General features: G+C 33.8%; 1 non-coding gene across 1 annotated transcript; it reads left to right on the forward strand.

Moving 5' to 3' along the window:
- The first annotated feature begins 223 nt into the window (after positions 1-223).
- On the forward strand, positions 224-331 carry LOC148567789 (small nucleolar RNA R71). The gene has a single exon (XR_015882011.1). It is a non-coding gene; the product is annotated as a small nucleolar RNA R71 (small nucleolar RNA).
- The last annotated feature ends 3,305 nt before the right edge of the window (positions 332-3,636 follow it).

The raw sequence follows: 3,636 nt of genomic DNA on the forward strand, positions 1-3,636 counted from the left end.
GAGTATCAATTTCAAGAACTCCCTTCCTCATAGGCGTCCCATTACTCACAGGATTCCTTTCAGAAGTGTACATAAACTGGTTATTTGCAACCATGTCAACGAGTTCTTGAGGTTCTGCAGGCGTTTTCTTTAGGTGGATGGATCCACCTGCAGAATGGTCCAGTGACATCTTTGATAACTCAGACAGACCATCATAGAATATATCCAGGATGGTCCATTCTGAAAGCATGTCAGAAGGACACTTTTTGGTCAGTTCCTTGTATCTCTCCCAAGCTTCATAGAGGGATTATCCTTCTTTCTGTCTGAAGGTTTGAACATCCACTCTAAGCTTGCTAAGCTTTTGAGGAGGAAAGAACTTGGCTAAGAAAGCCGTGACCAGCTTATCCCAAGAGTTCAGGCTGTCTTTAGGTTGAGAGTCCAACCATACTCTAGCTCTGTCTCTTACAGCAAATGGGAAAAGCATAAGCCTGTAGACCTCGAGATCAACCCCATTGGTCTTATTAGTATCACAGATCTGCAAGAATTCAGTTAAGAACTAAAAAGGATCTTTAGATGGAAGTCCATGAAACTTGTAGTTTTGTTGCATCAGAGAAACTAATTGAGGTTTAAGCTCAAAGTTGTTTGCTCCAATGGCAGGAATTGAGATGCTTCTTCCATGTAAATTGGAATTTGGTGCAGTAAAGTCACCAAGCATCTTCCTTGCATTATTATTATTTTCGGCCATGTTTTCTTCTTTTTCGAAAATTTCTGTCAGATTTTCTCCAGAGAATTGTGCTTTGGCTTCCCTTAGCTTCCTCTTCAGAGTCCTTTCAGGTTCAGGATCAGCCTCAACAAGAATGTTCTTATCCTTGTTCCTGCTCATATGAAAAAGAAGAAAACAGAAAAGAAAATATGGAATCCTCTATGTCACAATATAGAGATTCATTTATGTGAGTAGAAAAAGATATGAATAGAAGATGGAGAATCCAAACACAAGGGGGAGGAGTAGGTTCGAATTCTTAGATGAAGAGGAGTGTTAGTAAATAAATAAATAATTAGAAGGAGATGAGAGAGAAGAATTTTTGAAAATTAAATAAATTAAAATAAAAATATTTTTGTTTTTAATTTGAAAATAAAATTCGAAAATTAGAAAAGAAATAAAATTAAAATTAAAAATTAAAATAATTAGTTAAATAAAAAAAGAATTTTGAAAGAGAGGGAAGGGATTTTTGAAAATTAGAGAGAATTAGTTAGGTAGTTTTGAAAAAGATATGATTGAAACAAAAAGATAAGATTGATTGAAAAAGATTTGAAAATTGTTTTTGAAAAAGATAAGAAGTTAGAAAAGATTTTGAAAATTGATTTTGAAAAAGATATGATTGAGAGATATGATTGAAAATCATTTTGAAAAGGATTTGAAAAGGAAACTAAAAAGATTTAATTTTGAAAATTAAAGTTGATTACTTGACTAACAAGAAACTAAAAAGATATGATTTTAAAATTTTAAAGATTGAACTTTTCTTACTAGGCAAGTAACAAACTTAACATTTTTGAATCAATCACATTAATTGTTAGTATTAATTTCGAAGATATGAAATAAAAATAAGAAAAAGATTTTTGAAAATCAATTTTGAAATTTTCGAAAATCATAAAAGAAAAATGAAAAATATTTGATTTTTGAAAAAGATTTGAAAAAGATAGAATTTTGAAATTGAAAATTTGATTTGACTCATAAGAAACAACTAGATTTTAAATTTTTTTTGAAAAAGTCAACCCAAATTTTCGAATTTTGTGAGTGACAAAGGGAAAGATATTTTTTTTATTTTTGAATTTTTAATGATGAAAGAGAAAAACATAAAAAAGACTCAATGCATGAAAATTTTGGATCAAAACATGTGATGCATGCAAGAACACTATGAATGTCAAGATGAACACTAAGAACACTTTGAATGTCAAGATGAACACCAAGAACATGTTTTTAAAAAATTTCAAGAAAAGAAAACATGCAAGATACCAAACTTAAAAATTTTTATTCTTTAGACATTAATAATTCAAGAGTACATATGAAAAACAAGGAAAGACACAAAACAAGAAAATATGAAGATCAAACAAGACTGGCCAAGAACAACTTGAAGATCATGAAGAATGCAATGCATGAAATTTTCGAAAATAATTTTTAGAAAATTAAAAAGATACAATTGACACCAAACTTAAAACTTGACTCTAGACTCAAACAAGAGACATCAAATATTTTTGGTTTTATTATTTTATTAAACTTTTTTGATTTTTTTTTAAATTTAATTGGGAAAAACGAAAAAGAAGAAAAATTTTTTGTATTTTTTGAAAATAAGAAATAAAAAGCTTAAAATTAAAATAAAATTACCTAATCTGAGCAACAAGATGAACCGTCAGTTGTCCAAACTCGAACAATCCCCGGCAACGGCGCCAAAAACTTGGTGCGCAGAAATCGTGACGGTTCCATTCCTTGGTAACGGCGCTGAAACCTTTATACGCACGTTCATAATCTTAATTCTTTGTCACAACTTCGCACAACTGACCAGCAAGTGCACTGGGTCGATCCCACGGAGTCTGCTTGAAGCAAGCTATGGTCACCTTGTAAATCTCAGTCAGGCGGATTCAAATGGTTATAGAGTTTTAATAATTAAATAGATAATTAAAATATGAACTAGGATAGAGATACTTATGTAATTCATTGGTGAGAATTTCAGATAAGAGTATAGAGATGCTTTCGTTCCTCTGAACCTCTGCTTTCCTGCTGTCTTCATCCAACCATTCCTACTCCTTTCCCTGGCAAGCTTTATGTAGGGCATCACCGTTGTCAATGGCTACATCTCATCCTCTCTGTGAAAATGGTCCAATGCGCTGTCACTGCATGGCTAATCATCTGTCGGTTCTCGATCATACTGGAATAGGATTTACTATCCTTTTGCGTCTGTCACTATGCCCAGCACTCGCGAGTTTGAAGCTCGTCACAGCCATCCCTTCCCAGATCCTACTCGGAATACCACAGACAAGGTTTAGACTTTCCGGATCTCAAGAATGGCCATCCATGGGTTCTAACTTATACCACGAAGATTCTAATATCTCGGACTCGGTCTTCTGTATTAGATAGCTAAGAGATATTCATTCTAGCTTGTTTGCATGTATAACGGAAGTGTTTGTCAGGCACGCGTTCATAAGTGAGAATGATGATGAGCGTCACATAATCATCTCATTCATCATGTTCTTGGGTGCTGATGAGCGGATAATTTATACGCTTTTTGGCATTGTTTTTAGTATGTTTTTAGTAGGATCTAGTTACTTTTAGGGATGTTTTTATTAGTTTTTATGTTAAATTCACATTTCTGGACTTTACTATGAGTTTGTGTGTTTTTCTGTGATTTCAGGTATTTTCTGGCTGAAATTGAGGGACTTGAGCAGAAATCAGATTCAGAGGTTGAAAAAGGACTGCTGATGCTGTTGGATTCTGACCTCCCTGCACTCAAAGTGGATTTTCTGGAGCTACAGAACTCGACATGGCGCGCTTCCAATTGCGTTGGAAAGTAGACATCCAGGGCTTTCCAGCAATATATAATAGTCCATACTTTGGCCAAGAATTGATGACGTAAACTGGCGTTCAACGCCAGCCTTCTGCCC

Source organism: Arachis ipaensis, chromosome B4 (genome assembly GCF_059453495.1).
Source record: "Arachis ipaensis isolate K30076 ecotype BB chromosome B4, ASM5945349v1, whole genome shotgun sequence".
NCBI lineage: Eukaryota > Viridiplantae > Streptophyta > Magnoliopsida > Fabales > Fabaceae > Arachis > Arachis ipaensis.